Source organism: Chiloscyllium punctatum, chromosome 31 (assembly GCF_047496795.1).
Source record: "Chiloscyllium punctatum isolate Juve2018m chromosome 31, sChiPun1.3, whole genome shotgun sequence".
NCBI classification, from domain to species: domain Eukaryota; kingdom Metazoa; phylum Chordata; class Chondrichthyes; order Orectolobiformes; family Hemiscylliidae; genus Chiloscyllium; species Chiloscyllium punctatum.
The window spans coordinates 58,914,174-58,933,697 of record NC_092769.1 but is presented as its reverse complement, the minus strand read 5'-3'; the positions used below and the strand labels follow the sequence as shown (position 1 = coordinate 58,933,697).

Below are 19,524 nucleotides of genomic sequence, written 5' to 3'. Positions count from 1 at the left end.
TTTTAGTAAAATGCAACCCCTCGCTTTTATCTACAACTCTGTCATACACATGCTGTCTCTCAGACACACACACATATGCATCACCCATCCCAACCAAAATACTCACCCTCTTACAGACTTATACTCCAATCACACTCACACTTTACCAAGCATGCACACACGCAAACACTCACATTCACACACAGATAATAGTCTATGGGGTGAATTTGCATTTGCAGATCTATTCAATTTTGCTCAAAAAGTGCACAATCTGCAGGCAGTTAATCCATGTAATATTTTATAAATTCCTACTTTGGAAATGGAACCAGTCTGATTCAAGCAAGAGTGGGATACAGACAGACTCGAACCTCATATATTTCATGCATTATATGAGCTGAGATGTCACCTATTTTTATAAAAACTTCAGTCATTTTGAGAATGGGGACTTAAAAGTAGTTCTGGGATTTACATATGAATGAATTGAAACCTGCAACCCATTTTAAAAGATGAAAGACTTACTATCATTCTAGGTTTGTTCAATATATCCCATCAGTTGCATGACACTGTGATCTTTTGCTGTAAATTGTGTCTTATGATCCTGCTCTGCAGCTATCCTATGAAGGAGCAGCGCTCTGAAAGCTAGTGCTTCCATATAAACCTATTGGACTATAACTGGTGTTGTGTTTTTAACTTTGTCTATCCCAGTCCAACACTGACTCCTCCACAACATTTCTAGCCGAGACAGCCCATACCTCCTGGTGCTGTCTGTAAACATTACGACGCCGATGAAATCACGCAGTAATCGCACTCCTTAAAAGTTTACAATTTCTAACGATATTCGCTCGTCATTCACTGCTCGATCTGAAACATGACATTGGAAACTTAGTGCAGGAGGCTGAAAGAAATGAGCAGCTTTAACACAAAAACCTCTTGGAGGTCAAAGCTTTCAACTGTATCATTCAAAATCAGAGATAATTACACAGAGTGGTGAACTTAGCCCAGACAAGCACAAAGGTCAACCTCCCATCAATGTCATCCATCTATCAGGCCCACTATCAAGGTAAGGCCAGCAGCATTGTCAAAGGCTCATCACAGCCTGGCAATGTTTTTCTGCAACCTCTACTATCGGGGTGGATAGTTCAGAAACCTGAAAACATGCACCAGCCGGTTTTGAAACAGTTCCTACCACACTGTTATTAGAATACTGAATGGACTCTCAAACTCTTAACATTCGCCTGGACCTGTGTTTTTGTTTTTGCAGCTGTTTTACTTATATATTTACATATCTTTGCTACTTAACTCTGATATGCCTGTACTGCTCACAAGACAACTGTATCCCCGTTTGGACAACTTCCCACCGTAACAAATGCATGAAATTTGGCCTGAACACGGGGGAGGAACCGCCCTCGAAGGCAAGACCGTCCGCCGAACCGCCGGGTCAAATCCGGCTGTGCTACCCGGCCTGGAAGTCTCAAGGTCGGCATGAGCAGTCACGTTCAATCCCATCCGCATTTGGACCATTTCCCACTGTTGAACATGCATAAAATTTGGACTCAACACGGGGCTGGGTCCATCCTTGAAGAAGAGACCGTCCGCAGAACTGCCTGGTCAAATCCGGCTGAGCTACCCGGGTTTGAAATCTCAAAGTCGGTATGAGCAGTAACGTTCAATCCCTTCCCAGTTTGGACCACTTCCCATCGTTAAAAATGCATGAAATTCGTACTGAACACGGGGGCCGGTCCGCTTTCGAATTCAGGACCGTCGGCAGCACCGCCGGGTCAAATCCGGCTGAGTTACCCGGCATAGAAGTCTCAAGGTCGGCATAAGCAGTTACATTAACTCCCATCCGAATTTGGACAACTTCCCACCGTTAAAAATGCATGAAAATCAGAATGCACACGGGCCACGCTCCGCCCTCGAAGTCGAGACCGTCGGCAGAACAGCCGGGTCAAATCCGGCTGAGCTACCCGGCTTAGAAGCCTCAAAGTCGGTATGAGCAGTCACTTTCACTCCCATCCCCGTTTGGACCACTTCCCGCCGTTAAAGATGCTTCACGTTTGGACTGAACACGGGAGAGGGTCCGCCCTCGAAGTCAAGACCGTCCGCAGAACGGCCGGGTCAAATCCGGCTGAACTACCCAGCCCCGAACACTCAAAGTCCCCCTGAAGCCTTGGATTCGCCTCCTTGGAAAATGGACATCAAACATTACTAAAACGGGAACCCGAACACTAAACCTAAGTCGAACCCTTTCCCTATCCCTAAGCAGGAACCGAACACTCACCCGAAGCCTGACCCCACGGCCGGTGGCACTCCAGACAAACACACCCTTCAATTCCTCATCCATCTGCCAATGCAACTCAAAAAGGATCCAAATTCAGAAACACCCCCTTCAAAAGGCACTGCATCCTCGGCCACACGAACGGGGCATGCTCCCCTGGGCGATAGTTAAGCCCCCACAACTAATTGAAGCCAACCGCAGCCGCAACTCGAACGGAGAAGTCAGTAACCAATTCAAAAATGCACTTCGTTACTGACTTCTACTGACCCGAAAAAAATTCTATGTGTCGCTGGTTACTGATTTGTACTGACCCCCAAAAATGCTAAGTGTCAGTGGTAACTCAGTAACTGATCTCTTCAAAAAGCGAAGAGGAGGGGAAAATTTTTAAAAAATAAATAAAAAATTCCCCTGCCGCTTGCCATGCACCCAAGGCCAGTGGGTAACACGACCCACACTCCGCACACCGGTCTGACGGCATCACGTAACTGCTCCTGGCCAGGGAGCAGCACGGATGACTGCCAGGCGCCGGCATGCCGAGGTGGTGCAGCAAGAAGCACTTAGGAAGAACACCGACCGACCAACTCACCGAACTCTCCAACCCCCCCACACACACACGCAGAGCCGCCGCCCTCGACTCAGCACGTCCCACTTCGACTGTGGCCTGACTGCCATTGCCGCCACCCACGGGCAGGCGCACGCACGAACACCCCCGGGGGAGGTGGTGCGCCTGTGGGCGTGAAATGGTCGGCAGGGTGTCGGGTTCGATGCGGGGCCCGAACAGAAGCCGATGTAATGGACGGGTCCATACGAACATGCGTGGGAGTAAATTCTCATGCACCGGTTACCGACAAAAGGTTGGCTCGAGGGATGACTTTCAATAGATCGCAGCGAGGTAGCTGCTCTGCTACTTACAAAACCAAGCCAGAATCAGGTCGTCTACGACTGATTTAGCACCAGGTTCCCCATGAACATGAGATGCAAGTAAAGGAGAGAGGCAACGCACATACAGCCGCACTCCAGACCAGAATCGAATGGCGATACACACCGACTGGAATCGGTTAACCTCGGCCAACCAGTGATCCAAGGCGCTAGGGTATCGTTACATTTCGGCAGGATTCTGACTTGGAGGCGTTCAGTCATAATCCCACAGATGGTAGCTTCGCACCACTGGCTCCTCAGCCAAGCACATACACCAAATGTCTGAATCTGCGGTTCCTCTTGTACTCAGCAGGATTACGATTGCAACAACACAACATCAGTAGGGTAAAACTAACTTGTCTCATGACCGTCTACACCCAGCTCACGTTCCCTATTTGTGGGTGAACATTGCAACGCTTGGTGAATTCTGCTTCACGATGGTAGGAAGAGTCAACATCGAAGGATCAAAAAGGGACGTCACTATGAACGCTTGGCCGCCACAAACCAGTTATCCCTGTGGTAACTTTTCTGACACCTCCTGCTTAAAACCCAAAAGGTCAGAAGTATCCTGAGGCCCCACTTTCACGGTCTGTGATCGGACTGAAAATCAAGATCAAGCGAGCTTTTGCCCTTCTGATCCACGGGAGGTTTCTGTCCTCCCTGAGCTCGCCTTAGGACACCTGCGTTACGGTGTGACAGGTCAAACTCCCCACCTGCCACTGTCCCCGGAGCGGGTCGCGCCTGGCCGCCTGGGCGCTTCCGACCAGAAGCGAGAGCCCCTTCGGGCTCGCCTCACAGGGCAAGTGAAAAAACGATAAGAGTCGTGGTATTTCGCCAGTGGCCGAAGCCTCCCACTTATTCTACACCTAGAACATAGAACATAGAACATAGAACAATACAACACAGAACAGGCCCTTCGGCCCACGATGTTGTGCCGAACTTCTATCCTAGATTAAGCACCCATCCATGTACCTATCCAAATGCCGCTTAAAGGTCGCCAATGAATCTGACTCTACCACTCCCTCGGGCAGCGCATTCCATGCCCCCACCACTCTCTGGGTAAAGAACCCACCCCTGACATCTCCCCTATACCTTCCACCCTTCACCTTAAATTTATGTCCCCTTGTAACACTCTGTTGTACCCGGGGAAAAAGTTTCTGACTGTCTACTCTATCTATTCCTCTGATCATCTTATAAACCTCGATCAAGTCACCCCTCATCCTTCGCCGTTCCAACGAGAAAAGGCCGAGAACTCTCAACCTATCCTCGTAAGACCTACTCTCCATTCCAGGCAACATCCTGGTAAATCTTCTCTGCACCCTCTCCAAAGCTTCCACATCTTTCCTAAAGTGAGGCGACCAGAACTGCACACAGTACTCCAAATGTGGCCTAACCAAAGTCCTGTATAGCTGCAACATCACCTCACGACTCTTGAATTCAATCCCTCTGCTAATGAACGATAATACTCCATAGGCCTTCTTACAAACTCTATCCACCTGAGTGGCAACCTTCAAAGATCTATGTACATAGACCCCAAGATCCCTCTGTTCCTCCACCTGACCAAGAACCCTACCATTAACCCTGTATTCCGCATTCTTATTTGCTCTTCCAAAATGGACAACCTCACACTTGGCAGGGTTGAACTCCATCTGCCACTCCTCAGCCCAGCTCTGCATCATATCTAAGTCCCTCTGCAGCCGACAACAGCCCTCTTCACTGTCCACAACTCCACCTATCTTTGTATCATCTGCAAATTTACTGACCCACCCTTCGACTCCCTCCTCTAAGTCATTAATAAAAATTACAAACAGCAGACGACCCAGAACTGATCCCTGCGGAACTCCACTTGTAACTGGACTCCATGCTGAATATTTACCATCTACCACCACTCTCTGACTTCGACCGGTTAGCCAGTTTTCTATCCAATTGGCCAAATTTCCCTCTATCCCATGCCTCCTGACTTTCCGCATAAGCCTACCATGGGGAACCTTATCAAATGCCTTACTAAAATCCATGTACACTACATCCACTGCTCTACCCTCATCCACATGCTTGGTCACCTCCTCGAAGAATTCAATAAGACTTGTAAGGCAAGACCTACCCTTCACAAATCCGTGCTGGCTGTCCCTAATCAAGCAGTGTCTTTCCAGATACTCGTAAATCCTATCCCTCAGTACCCTTTCCATTACTTTGCCTACCACAGAAGTACGACTAACTGGCCTGTAATTCCCGGGGTTATCCCTATTCCCTTTTTTGAACAGGGGCACAACATTCGCTACTCTCCAGTCCCCTGGTACCACCCCAGTTGCCAGTGAAGACGAGAAGATCATTGCCAACGGTACTGCAATTTCCTCTCTTGCTTCCCACATAATCCTAGGATATATCCCGTCAGGCCCGGGGGACTTGTCTATCCTCAAGTTGTTCAAAATGTCCAACACATCTTCCTTCCTAACAGGTATCTCTTGTAGCTTATCAGTCCGTTTCACACTCTCCTCTTCAACAATACGGTCCCTCTCGTTCGTAAATACTGAAGAGAAGTACTTGTTCAAGACCTCTCCTATCTCTTCCGACTCAATACACAGTCTCCCACCACTGTCCTTGATCGGACCTACCCTCGTTCTCGTCATTCTCAGGTTTCTCACAGACGCATAGAATGCCTTGGGGTTATCCTTGATCCTATCCGCCAGGGATTTTTCATGCCCTCTCTTAGCTCTCCTAATCCCTTTCTTCAGGTCCCTTCTGGCTATCCTGTATCCCTCCACTGCTCTGTCTGAACCTTGTTTCCTCAACCTTATGTAAGCCTCCTTCTTCCTCTTTACTAGACATTCAACCTCCCTCGTCAACCAAGGCTCCCTCACACGACCATTTCTTTCCTGCCTGATCGGTACATACATATGAAGGACACGTCGTATCTGCTCCTTGAAAAAGTCCCACATTTCCACCACATCCTTCCCTGACAGCCTATGCTCCCAACGTATGCTCCTCAAATCCTGTCTTACAGCATCGTAATTTCCCTTCCCCCAATTGTAAAAACTTCCTTGTTGTGCGCACCTATCTCTCTCCATAACCAAGGTGAAAGTCACAGAATTGTGGTCGCCATCACCAAAAGGTTCACCCACTAACAAGCCCACCACTTGTCCCGGTTCATTACCGAGTACCAAATCCAATATGGCCTCCCCTCTGGTTGGACAATCTACATACTGCGTTAGAAAAGCTTCCTGGACACACTGCACAAACACCGCCCCATCCAATCTACTTGATCTAAAGAGCTTCCAATCAATATTTGGGAAATTGAAGTCGCCCATGACTACGACCCTGTGGCTTCTGCACCTTTCCAAAATCTGTTTCCCAATCTGTTTCTCCACATCTCTGCTGCTATTGGGGGGCCTATAATAAACACCCAACAAGGTGACTGCACCTTTCCTATTTCTGACTTCAGCCCATACTACCTCCAGAGGCAGATCCCCCTCAAACTTCCTTTCTACAGCCGTTATACGATTTCTAATTAGCAATGCCACCCCCCCTCCTTTTTTACCACCCTCCCTAATCTTACTGAAACATCTGTAACCAGGAACCTCCAACAGCCATTCCTGTCCCTCATCTATTCATGTTTCCGTGATGGCCACAACATCGTAGTCCCAGGTACCGGTCCACGCCTTAAGTTCACCCACCTTATTTCTGATACTCCTTGCATTGAAGTATATGCACTTGAGCCCATCTCTGTGTCCGCAAGTAGTCCCTGTCAGTGCTACCTTCTCCACAGCCTCCCTACAGTCTTGAACATCCTGACACACAGCTAGCTTACTTGCTGGACTACAAGTCCGGATCCCATCCCCCTGCCAAATTAGTTTTAACCCCCCCGAAGAGTGCTAGCAAACCTACCCCCCAGGATATTGGTGCCCTTCTGGTTCAGGTGCAACCCGTCCTGTTTATACAGGTCCCACCTTCCCCAGAATGCAGTCCAATTGTCCAAATATCTGAAGCCCTCCCTCCTACACCATCCGTGCAGCCACGTGTTCAACTGCACTCTCTCCCTATTCTTTCTCTTCACAGTGCCAGACTAGAGTCAAGCTCAACAGGATCTTCTTTCCCCGCTAATTCTGCCAAGCCCGTTCCCTTGGCTGTGGTTTTGCTAGATAGTAGGTAGGGACAGTGGGAATCTCGTTCATTCATTCATGCACGTCACTCGGCATTTGGCTATTTGATGCACTCACCATATGCGATGGATCGTGTCCTTTCCAAGATTTTAATGTCGCTCGTCGACAATTGAAATACCCCTGTTCAGCGAAACCACAGTCAGAAGGTCTAAAAGGGGACCGTAAAAGAAAATAAAAGAAGTTAAAAGTTTAAAAGACGTTGTGAAGCAGAGTTTCAGCGAGGCGAGGGACGAGCTAAGGTTATCAACCGTTGGACAATGTTACCACTCATCCCTTGTTGCGTGTAGCGTGTACTTTAATTAATTAACACCTAAAATTACCCACCACCAATTAACCTAAGTGATCTAAAACAGTACAATTTTATTAATAAAATCTTAAAATTTAACTCTAAATTAAAATCAGCGATTAAAACTATTTAAAATACTATTTAAACTACTGAAACATATATATAAAAATTTAAAACCACACTATTTAAACTATTTTTAAAAATACGTTGATCGGAGATATTAAGAGTCCATGAAAATCCTTAAAAGTTCGAGGGTCAAAGATAAAGTTAGGTTTGTGATATTTTGTGCAAATGATTTAAATTTTACAAACCCGGGGCCTTTCATCAAATCCGAATTCTTCTCAAACCACTTCCCTCGAGCTCCTATCACAAACCCATAAAAAGATATCTTTCCTCCTCCAACAAGGTCCATTATCTCTTTACCGAAGTGACTATATTTCTTTATCTTCTCCTCCCATGCCAATTCGAGGGAGTTTATTTGAAGGTCCGTTCTGACTGTCATGTCCACCACCACGATTTGCTGTTCCTTCTTAAAGATTAAGTTCGGTATCCATAGTTTTCCGGGCGCATCTTTAACTCGCGGCTCTATATATAAAGTCCACCCGTTTTTCCTAACAAAACTAACTAGTTCTTTGGCTAACCTATTGTGCCTTTTAAATCTCATATTCTTGACCTAAGGGCACCATCCAGAAATATGCGCGAAAGTTTCCAAAATGTAATTACATCTTCTGCAATTCTTAATGTTAAAATCCTGCCATATGACAAAGACGCCCGCGTTGGAAATAAATTAGTTGGTAACAAAATCGAAGACTTTTGACGTCTTCACAAAAGATAATTTTGTCAACCAATTATTTGATGCACTATCATTCTTATAATAATGGAAACCTGCCCCTTGACAGGGGAGGCCCATCCATCTCTGTATCTCCACAGATCTCCAGTTGCATAGTTAGTACTCGCAAACTCCTCCATCCCATCTTCACTATCTTCTATGATCGCATCTGCTTCATCCAATTGTCGATTAATGTTAGGATTCCAGATCTTTTCCATTACCCTTAATTTACTCCATTTATGCATTTTCTCCACTACACTCTCACCCTCAAACTGAAACGAGGCGTGCAATATTTCGTCATCAGATTTATGTAGCGTCTCATATTTCCTCACAATCGATATTGGAATAAAAGTTGACAGTCTATTTAACGCCAGGCCTCCATCACGGGCTTTAGCATAAAGCATTCCGTCCGTGATGGATTCCGGAAGGTGTAAGATCTCTTTCGCTGCGCTTTTATTAATATTATCCAATTTGTTAAGGTAATTAATAGAAACTTCTGATAAAGTGAAATAAAAATACAGTCTAGGAATAAAATAAGTTTTTAAACGTTCTATTTTCTGTACTGGTTTAAGAGGCGATTTTTAAAAAAATTCCCAATCCATGTATCCAATTGGCTCTCCCAGTCCACTTTACTAACTCCAATCCACGGATCTATTTTAGCACCCAAGTAGTTATCCGTGTTGCCCGGTTCTATGAATTGTATAACCCCTTCATTTAACTTCCAATTAATTTTATCGTTAAATATAAAAGACTTATTTCTATAAGTAAGATAAAATCCTTTAGGTTTCTTTATGTTCACTTCCATTCCCGTGTTATTGCAAACTTTTCGACCAATTTTAAATTGTAAACCATACCCTCATAAAATTGACTAATTAACGCTATGTCATCAGCAAACGCTAATGTTGCGCAATGAAAACTGTTTCCGTCTAATCCTAAGAATATCCCCTTCTGCTTCTCTTCGATAGGACTAATTAATGGATCCATTACAATGTTTAAAAGGATCAGTGACAACTCGTCACCTTGCTTTACTCCTCTTAAAATTTCAATGTTTCCGGTTTTAAATTTAAAACCTTCCACTTGAGTCAAATTATTCTCATATAAGTTTGTAATTCGTTTAATAAACATTTGCGGGAGCTGGAGTCTTTTCAATGCTGTTATAATTAATCTATGACCGACGGTATCAAAGGCTTTCGCTCAATCTACAAAAACCACAGCTAAATTCCTCTTATTCTTTTTCGCACCTTTCATAATATTTTCCAGGATTTTTACGTTCTCCTCACATCCTGCTCCGCCGGTCATAAATCCTTTATGCCTTTTATTCAGATTTATCACTTTACTAAGTCTATTCGCAACGATTTGTGTAAAGATTCTAAGCATAATTGGCCCTATAGTAATCGGCCTCCAATTATTTATATCTTTTAACTCATCTTCTATGCTCACCTTTGGGATCAGAAACGTTCTACTTATTTTTAACTGATCTGGAATTTTACCGGTTTTTATCCAAATTGTAAATAGTCTAGGAAATAATAAGTTATCCTTATTAAATATCTTAATTATTTCTTTGTATTACCCTGTCTGGCCCTACAGCGGTTTTCACGTTCATAGCCAGATCGACGTCTTCCACCGTCACAGGACCAGTCAGAATGCCACTCAAGGATCCCTCACTTTGATTTTAATATTTAGCAAAACCCCTTAAATTATTATTTTCATTCAAATTTGTTAGTCTTTCCTTAAAATATTCCTCTAACTCTACCTTGCTCAGGGGACATTAACTCTTAACTAGGGCCCCCATTAGGGTTCTTGCAAAATACTGCCTCTTAGTTTTATATAGAACTTGCATTTCTTTAAATTCTCCCTTCTTTTTACTATAATATTTTCTTAGCTTTGTTTTCCTTCTTCTTTCTTTGCCCACTATCCCTTAGCTTAAAACTTACTCTTTTCATGTGAGTTACATTCTTACCTGTCCCATCGTCCTTTTTCTTTCTTAATTTATCCATTCTTACACCCATAATATTCTCCTGATCCTTTATTCTTACCCTGGTCATCTTCAATTATTTTTATCAATTCTAATATCGACCTACCATTATAATCTTGACAATCCATAATATTAGCGTTCTCCTGCTCCCTCTGTTCATTCAATCTTTCTTCCTCCAACAACCTATCTGACCCCAGGTAGCTATCTCGCATTTCGTTATTGTCATTACCATTAAAGATCATTTCTAATTCTATACCCTTATCATTATCGTTAGTTTTATTCTTCTAATTCAATAATCTCCTTTTATCCGAAATTTGTTTAGCGGTTTTGGAACCGATTCTCTCTGCAATACTTTTACTAATATTCTTACAGCCACTAAATTCTATTTCTAGTTGTTGCAACTTTTCTACATCTTCCTTAGACCATACTCCCCTCTTGTTTCCCTCTCTATTATCTATCGTAAACTTACTCTCCATCTTCCCTTCTTTCGTTTTTTTCATTTCTCAAGATAGGGTGAGCATGTCTTTCGTGTTGCCCCAACCCTCTGGCTGATTTAAATTTTAACGGGCAACCTTCACACTGGTATGATTTTTCTAATCCACCTCCTTCATTACTATTACTGGTACTATTACTACTACGACTAACATTATCACTCATCTTACATTTTGGATAGTGGCACTATACCGCCTGATAGTTCCCTTCCCAATCGCATTTACTGCACCTAATCCTCACTGATTTAATTCCCTTACATATTTTCAAGTGTTTCCTAAACTTCCCTGTGGTATTGTAGATATTATTACAATAATTACATTTAAAATCTTTTATTGGGTATTTACTTATTAACTCTAATTTATCTGTTTCTTTAATTACTGGGTGAATAATTCTTCCTTCGTACCTCTCCTAATTGCTCTCTAAATCTCCACATCGACTAAAAACAAATGGCCCTTTAAAATTCGAATAAAAAATCATCCGGCTGTTAAATGGACTTGGCTGTCGAGGGGCCTCCTCTACAAGCCCTTCCCTTCCAAAGCTGTACTGATTATTCTGGACAATGTTAACAGCTACCTCGTGGCTGCCCGAGGATAGCCTTGCCAGAATAATTCTTATGGTCTCTTCGGTCTGAGTCTGAGGCGAGATGGATTGCCCAGACCGTTTTTGACTCATACATTAAGCACACAGAGCCGCCAAAAGCAACCGGGGCGGTTATTTTCCCGGTCACCCACCCAACTGGAAATTTTGGAATCGCCCATAATCGCCTCTGCCAAATGTGGTTTCAACCAGACTGAATGGTCACCAGCCATCTCGTATCTTTTCGGGACGTCGTATTAGCCGGCATGGTCCGAGTAATGCTCAAACGACGGGGAAAACAATAAAAACAGCCAGTGGCGTATAGCAGTGATGAAATCAAGTTAAGACCAAAGATAAAATCGATGGTAAAAACACTGATAAGACCAGACTAAAACAACCACAAAACAATTTAAAATTGCCTTCCCGTCAAGAACTTCCTCATACAGGCCGTTACCAGGGGGAACCACGTGGAGGTTCGACCTTACGTTGTGATCGACAAAATTCGTAGAAATGTATCACAAAGGTGACGACGCAGGCAAAGGTCAGAAACCAACTACCTTAAAAACACTGTAGTCACATCTCCCAAGAGAGGGAATAAGAGAGTCATAGTTATTCCCGCCGTTTACCCACGCTTCATTGAATTTCTTCACTTTGACATTCAGAGCACTGGGCAGAAATCACATCACATCAACACTGACCGGTGGCCTTCGCGATGCTTTGTTTTAATTAAACAGTCGGATTCCCCTGGTCCGCATCAGTTCTACGTCAGCTGCTAGGCGCCGGCCGAGGCCACCCGCCTGCCATGGTAGGACGATGGGCACCGCAGCTGGGGCGATCCACAAGAAGGGCCCTCTGGCACTAGCTCAGCGAGGCTCGACCCGACTCGGCGGCAGGACGCGGTTGGGGCGCACTGAGGACATTACACCCCGGTCGACAGACCCACCGGGAGCATGGCGAGCCCGCTCGCCACACGCGGTTCCACACACACCGCGAGGGGGGGAGGGAGGGCCGCAGCGGGAGGGCGCGGCAGCGGTCGCTTCCCTTTAATCCGGGGGTGCGGCAAAGGATATTGCCATGGGGCTATAACACTCGCCAAACGGAGCAGCGCGCCACCTTCCAAAGCCACCGGTCTTCCCAGCCGACCCAAAGCCGGTCGCGGCGCACCACCAGCTGAGGAAATGCGCCCGGCGACAGCCGTGACCATGCCGGAAGCGGTCCCAGCAGAGGAGATCCGCCAGACCCCAAAGCGGCCAACTGGAGCCGCCGAGTTGAATCCTCCGGGTGGACTGCGCGGACAACACCTATTTACCTCTTAACGGTTTCACACCCTCTTGAACTCTCTCTTCAAAATTCTTTTCAACTTTCCCTTACGGTACTTGTTGACTATCAGTATCGTGCTAGTATTTAGCCTTAGATGGAGTTTACCACCCGCTTTGGGCTGCATTCACAAGCAACCCGACTCCAAGAAGACACAATCTCGACGAGCCTCGCACCGCCACTGGCCTCACACCGTCCTCAGGCTAGGCCTCAATCGGGCGGACTTAGGAGACTGTGCACCGTCAGAGAAAGCACTTCTATACGCCACATTTCCCTCGCCCGTCAGGCAAGCGGGGATTCGGCGCTGGGCTCTTCCCTGTTCACTCGCAGTTACTAAGGGAATCCTGGTTAGTTTCTTTTCCATCGCGAAGTAATGTGCTTAAATTCAGCGGGTTGTCGCGTCTGATCTGAGGTCGTACCCAGAGTCAGAGGATGGCCAGGCCGCATCGCCAGCGTGCACGCCCCCACCTCTTAGTGGGCCGGCAACATTTCACTGCGGACGGGGGGGTTGGCCGACACCGCAATAGTCAGAGAGCCAGCCACCCACACGTCGCTCACCACCCTTGCCAGCAATGGTGTCAACGAGTGGCCGCCCCTGCCGCCAACCATGCGCGGGGATGTGCTCGGCGCAAATTCACGAGACTGGCGACTCTCCCCCATCCACGGTGGGAGGCGAATCTCGGAAGTGCCGGCAGCTTACTCAAGCGGAAGAATCAGCCCGATTCCTGCCTTGCCAGCGGCCCGGGCACGGCAGTGACGATTCGCCGCCCAGAACGTGCGAGGCGCCAGCCGACAGAGTCTGTCCGACTGTCAGAGAGAGGGAGAGAGAAGTTCTGAGACACAAGTGGCGAACAGTCGCACAGGCACGGCACGCACATCGATCGCCAGCCGCAGAACGGCACGGCCTTCAGTGGGGCTGGTGGGCGACGCCGCTCCTGAACCCAGCGGCCCCGAGCCGGACGAGTTGAGGAAGGCACGCCGACGGTGACAGGGTACGGAAGACACAGCGGTGGCCTTCTGGCGACTTGGCCCCCGATAGCCCGACGTTCCGCCGTCCTCCCGATGGTTGGCCTTGGCATAATAGGTGTGCCTGCACGGTGACCGTGCACAAACCACGCCCGCCAACCCCTCTGTGCCTCCCGAGACCGGAGACAGGACTGAGCAGAAACGTGCGGACTGAATGGGATCGCCAAGAGCCAACGATCCACGTGCGTGCGACTGTCGAAGTCACAGTGTTTCACGAAAAACTCCTCCCTCAGCCAGGCACTCATCGCCAGCAGGGGAGTCAGGATCAGACGTCCCACCGGCCACTTTAGGCCGAGGAAGAACCATGAGATGGGCGGCTGCAGCAGCGGGCGGCTTGCAGCTGCCAGACACGGTCTGTGCCTCTCAACACTCTCAATCAATCAACCATCGAGTCGGGTCAGCGTTTCGAACTGGCGAGCTCCACGGTGAGGCCAGCAGCTCTCCAGCACCGGACGTCCGCAGCTACCTTCACTCTTTCCACTGCCAGCCAACCGAGAGACGGACCCAATGCGGACGTGCAGAGCTTAGGCAGACCCCATAGGAGGCTCAACTTATCGAGGCAGCTCCTTGTCCCGAAGACGAAGCAGTGCACGTCGCCGTGTAAACCACCGACGGCCATTCTGGGGGACCGGTGACAGCCGTGATGGCCACACTGCCACGACACAGACGGACGCCAGGCCGCGCTCCCCGGCGGGGGGATGGCGTCGAGCCTGAGGAACGGAATGTGCAGGGTGTGGGGAAAGGCAAAGTGCTCTGATGCCGGAGGGCTCCAGAGTCTGAACTTAGAGGGACTAAGCGGACGGGTCCTCTGCGACACCCCAGCCGCGCTCTCGCCAGCCAAGGCGAGTGCGATTGATTGCCAAATTACCCTCAGACAGGCGTGGCCCCAGGAAGAACCCGGGGCCGCAAAGTGCGTTCAAAGTGTCGATGATCAATGTGTCCTGCAATTCACATTAATTCTCGCAGCTAGCTGCGTTCTTCATCGACGCACGAGCCGAGTGATCCACCATCAAGAGTTGTCTGAGTTTGTTTTCGGTCTCTCCCGCGCCAGAGGAAAGCGACCCGGACCGCACACACACTCCCCACCTTAGCAGCAGCCACCTGCACGTCGGCGTGCGCACATAGCAGGGTGGCGTGAAGCGGTGGGGAGCACCAGCCTGGCGCGGCCTGCGGAAACATACATCTAAAGGGAAAAAAAGGGCGCCCAAGAGGCGATGCATGTCAGCACGCACCGCAGTGACGGAGGCAGGATCTCCTCCACCATGTCGCCCGCCGAGTGTCACGAGGCATGCAGCAGCTTTGCCCTAGGAAAAGCAGAGACGGAAACGGGGCCAGCAATCGATTCGGCAGCGTTACTGACGAGTGCACGTGGCGGAGTGTCGGTGAGTGGACTTTTGAGAGGAGTCGGGGGCTGCAATAACCAGAGCTGACGGCGGCCCGGCCCGGCCATTGCCAAGGTAGGCTGGGAAACGCGGCAACGTGGGCTGAGAAAGAGAATAGATGGGGGAACAGAGGGATGGAGAGCAGAGGGTATGGGGGAGAGAGAAAATGCATGGGGAGTCAGAAGATGGGAAGAGGGACTGGACAGGGATGCAGAGGGTGGGGGTGAGATTAAGAAAGAGAGAGAGAGAATGGACGGTGTGCCGGGGGTGGCGAGGGATTGGACAAGGGTGCCGTGGCTGGCACGGGGGAATGGAGAGGGTGGTGCCATGAATGGCGGGGGAGAATGGATAGAGGTGCTGTGGGTGCTACAGGGGAGGATGGGCAGGTCATGCCGGAGTTGGTGGGGGAGAATGGACAGGGGATGCAGTGTGTGGTGGGGAGAATGCACAGGGGCGCTGTGTGTGGCAAGGACAATGGTCAGGGGATGCTGTGGGTGGCGGGGAGAATGGACTGGGTGCTGTGGGTGGCGGGGAGAATGGACAGGGGGCGCTGTGGGTGGCGAGTAGAATATAAGGGGATGCTATGGGTGGCGGGGAGAATGGACAGTGGCACTGTGGTTGGTAGGGGTTAAGTCCAGAGGCACTGTGGTGGTGGAGGAACGGACAGGTGGTGCTGTGGGGATGTTTGGGTCTTGGAGGGAGATTGTGTTGGTGAAAGCATCCCACTCACTCACAGCATCCCTTTCTCTGCACACATGCGGTGCACATTTTTGTGAGTCTGGATGGGATGCTGTTTGGAGGGTCAGTGTTGACTCTATGGACCAAATCGCCTGCTCCCACACTGTAGGGATTCTATGATTAGGAGAGTTGTCAAACCAACAACTTCTAATTGGTGAAATAAAAGACCAGGAGAAAATCTTGAAGCAGATTTCCATTTATTCACTCAAATTGCCCTTTCAATTTAATTCCTTGAATTTAATGTGGTCCGTTGTAGTTTAATTATGATCCATGAAAAGCAATATCCAGTCACATCTGAGGGAAGAACCAATTCAACTGACTGAACAAGTGTAACAACACTTCTGTATGCACTTTAGATGTGACATCCTCTCCCTCTCTCTCTCTGTTGACCCAACGGGATGACCAGGTCTAGAATTACCACTTTCAAAATATAATTGCTGATCTACTGTTTGCTTCTGCTGCTTAACATAAGGATTTAAAAGCTGCTAGCCTGATCTCACAGAAAGCACAAAAACAGACTGTTCACTTGCGGCTGCGCAGAGATAAAATTTCATTTAGAATAGATCACAAAATCACAACAGGTGCCAATCCCAAAACTCTGTGTTACACATGGAGGGAGGGGAGGGGAAGTAAAGTGTGTTACTCTCAGATGTTAGAGGGCAGGACAAAGTTTCAGCCAGTGGGAAGTTAAAATTAAACCCTGTGCTGTTTTCTGTTATAAAAACTCAAACCACATGGATTTGGTTTGAAGGAAAATGAAGGAAAGGCAGCTTGAAAAGTTTCTGAACCCCCACAACACGCACACACAATTCCCTTTGCTTAGCTGGACACAGTGCTTCCCCCCTCTGTTTAGGAGTAAACTCTGGAAAGGTGGTGGTATTGATAGTGAGGAGGATGGTCTCCGGCCACAGTTTGATACGAATCAGCTGGTAAATGGGGCAGAGAGATGGCATTTAATCACCAGGCATTCTGGGAAATGTAATAATGGAGGAAAGTAATCAATAAATGGTAAATCCCTAGTGGCCTTCCCACACTCAGGGGGACAGAAGAGCCTCTTCCCCTCTGTGGGCCCATTGGTGCTTCACACCCCTTTCAACTTTCACAATATCCTTCTGATAGGAGGGAGACCAGAATTGCACGCAATATTCCAAAAGTGGTCTAACCAATGTCCTGTACAGCCACAACATAACTTCCCAACTCCAATACTCAGTCAGAGGATTGCGAAAGCTTTCAAAACGCACAAAAAACAAACAGGAAAGAATGGAGGGACAAACCAGATTTTTGAGAGTGAGCTTGGAAGCATCACTGAGAAATCAGCGGAATGACTTTATTGGGGATGCGTTCTCCTTAAATACACTATATACGTATTCCTCTTGTGCTCTTCGTAGTTTCTCTGTGCTGCAGTGTGTAGTGGCTCGTTAAAATAATGTCCTGATGCAGCTTTTTTGTGGGTGTTGGGATGATTGCTTTTGTGGTTAGGTATTTGGTTTGTGTGTGTTGTTTTACTGTAGATGCTAGTTTGAAGTTCCCCATTGACTGTTCGCTCAACTGTGACATCTAAGAATGACAGTTTATTGTTGTTCTCCTCCTTTTCAAACCAGGAGTCCCCCTCAGGCCATAGTCTCACTACCTGGAACACCAATATACAGACGAGTCAAAGGCCTACACTGAGGACTAAAACACCAAGTCGAAGATTCATGCCACTCCATTTACTCCATCTAAGAATTCCTGAACACCAAAGACACTAAGATTGAAGAGGTGGAAAAATGTTGTCCTTTGACATAACAGCCCTGTTCACATCCATTAACATCAACGTGGCCAAAGAAAACTGAAGACACTACTCGAAGAACCAACTTCATCAGCAAAGATAACACTGTCAACCTCGTGGTTACCACCCACTTTATATTCAGTAACAATCCCAACAAACAAATCAACGAAATACCCATGAAACACTTCTGTCATCAAAAAATGAAACAAATTAGAGGAAACCTACAACACCATCAACAATCTCCTTACTGGCATAAAATTCACAAAAGAGGAGAACAACAACAAAGTGCCATTTCTGGATGTCACAGTAGAGCGAACAGTCAATGGTAAATTCAAAACAGCCTCTGCAGGAAAGCAACACATGCGAACCAAGTACTCAGCTACAGAAGTAATTATCCCTACACATACAAACAAATTTGAACGAGGACACTATTTCAACTAGCCATGACACACTGCAGCAGCCAGTAACGACGAAGACCAAGAAGTTACTGTTCAGCGCATTTAAGGAGATCAGGTAGCCCAAAAGCACACTGAAAATTGCTTCCCTGACCGGGAATTGAACCCGGGCCGCAGCGGTGAAAGCGCTGAATCCTAACCACTAGACCACCAGGGAGATACAGATGGAGCGTGACTGCTCTGCTGAAAATTTCTTCCCTACCCGGAAATCGAACCCAGGTCACGGAAGTTCGAAGGCTTTCACCAATGTCATTTCTTGTATCCATTGCTCTCGATGCGGTCTCCTCTACATTGGGGAGACTGGAGCCTCCTCGCAGAGTCAAGTCACTGCTCTTGAGGGAACATCTCCAGGACACCCGCAACAATCAACCCCATCGCCCTGTGGCCCAACATTTCAACCTCCCCTCCCACTCTGCCAGGGACATGCAGGACCTGGGCATCCTCCATCGCCGTTCCCTCCCCACCCGATGCCTGGAGGAAGAACGCCCCAACTTCTGCCTCAGATACATTCAACCCCAGCACATCAATGTGGACTGCACCAGTTTCCTCATTTCCCCTCCGCCCCACCTTACCTCAGTTCCAACCTTCCAGCTGAGCGCTGTCCACCAGTCAATGAAGGCAAGCATGCAGGTACAGCAGGTCGTGAAGAAGGCTAATAGCATGCTGGCCTTCATAACAAGAGGAATTGAGTATAGAAGCAAAGAGGTGCTTCTGCAGCTGTACAGGGCCCTGGTGAGACCACACCTGGAGTACTGTGTACAGTTCTGGTCTCCAAATTTGAGGAAAGACATTCTGGCTATTGAGGGAGTGCAGCATAGGTTCACGAGGTCAATTCCTGGAATGGCAGGATTGCCTTACACGGAAAGACTGAAGCGACTGGGCTTGTATACCCTTGAGTTTAGAAGACTGAGAGGGGATCTGATTGAAACTTATAGGCTTATGAAAGGACTGGACACTCTGGCAGGAGGGAACATATTTCCGTTGATGGGGGAGTGCCGAACCAGAGGACACAACTTAAAAATACGGGGTAGACCATTTAGGACAGCGATGAGGAGAAACTACTTCACCCAGAGAGTGGTGGCTGTGTGGAATGCTCTGCCCCAGAGGGCAGTGGAGGCCCAGTCTCTGGATTCTTTTAAGAAAGAATTGGATAGAGCTCTTAAAGATAGTGGAGTCAAGGGGTATGGAGATAAGGCTGGAACAGGATACTGATTAGGAATGATCAGCCATGATCATATTGAATGGCGGTGCAGGCTCGAAGGGCAGAATGGCCTACTCCTGCATCTATTGTCTATTGTCCATTGTCTATTGACTTGTCTTACCTGCCAATCTCCCTTCCCACCTATCC

At 47.7% G+C, this 19,524-nt stretch overlaps 2 non-coding genes across 2 annotated transcripts; both read right to left on the bottom strand.

Moving 5' to 3' along the window:
* Window positions 1–14,697: 14,697 nt before the first annotated feature.
* Window positions 14,698–14,851, bottom strand: LOC140457239 (5.8S ribosomal RNA). The gene has a single exon (XR_011953343.1). It is a non-coding gene; the product is annotated as a 5.8S ribosomal RNA (ribosomal RNA).
* A 3,410-nt stretch (window positions 14,852–18,261) lies between these two features.
* On the bottom strand, window positions 18,262–18,333 carry trnae-uuc (transfer RNA glutamic acid (anticodon UUC)). The gene has a single exon. It is a non-coding gene; the product is annotated as a tRNA-Glu (tRNA).
* Between the last annotated feature and the right edge of the window lie 1,191 nt (window positions 18,334–19,524).